This window comes from Pterocles gutturalis, unplaced genomic scaffold (assembly GCF_000699245.1).
Source record: "Pterocles gutturalis isolate BGI_N339 unplaced genomic scaffold, ASM69924v1 scaffold1784, whole genome shotgun sequence".
In the NCBI taxonomy this organism is placed as follows: Eukaryota; Metazoa; Chordata; class Aves; order Pterocliformes; family Pteroclidae; genus Pterocles; species Pterocles gutturalis.
Window position 1 is genome coordinate 20,287 of NW_010127815.1, and position 852 is coordinate 21,138.

Consider the following 852-nt stretch of genomic DNA (forward strand, 5'->3'; position numbering starts at 1 on the left):
GATGCTCCTGCGCCCCGTCCTGGTGTCTGTGCCCGAGGCAGGTGATGGGGGTTAACAGTGTGGCGGTTGGTCAGACAGCGAGACAAACACTGAGGCCCTTTACTGTACATTTTTCCAAGTCTAACTTTTAAAACCTCCATCTTCCCCACTTACAGACCAGCTCAGTTAAGGTGAGAATTATTGTCACATCTGGTCACCGAGTCTCTTTTGTGTACCTTCAGCCGTGTTACACGTGGCACATCTTCACCCCAACAATTCCAACCATGCTTATCGCAGATTTTTTTTTTTCCCCCATGGGAATTATTTTCTGCAGCCTTTCAACCTTCTTTTTAGCTCCCAAATGTAACTCTTGCGCCTCTAACAACCAGCTGAGGGTTGGGGTGTTTTCTATGCCTGTGAAGGAGAAGGAAGACTTCCAGTTGAAGCAGCTTTGCCAGAGGGATTAGAAGGGGCCGTCATGCCTTTGGCACATCGCGGGGCGCAAACCCGGCTTTTACTGAAGGTAACTCTACAGCTCTGTCTGGAGGCATGAAAACCCAAAGGAAAGCAGAGAGAGCTTGTAATATCTTTTTCCATCTGTGATGCAAAACACATTTAGACTTTGAATTCAGCCATCAAGAAGAACGGTGCCTGAGCACTGTCCCTTGACCTTTCAAATGCCGTGATTTTCCAAATCAGTAACCCCGTGCACAGCCGCACGGAAGCTCCCAGATGTGCATTGTCCAAGTGTTTCACATCGATCTGTGAGGAAGCGTCCGAGTCAACTGGAAGAAAATAGAAGGTAAATCTTTATGCCTGAAAAGCCGTCACCAGTGCTGTTTTTATAAATGGTCTGGTACCAGTAAAGACCCT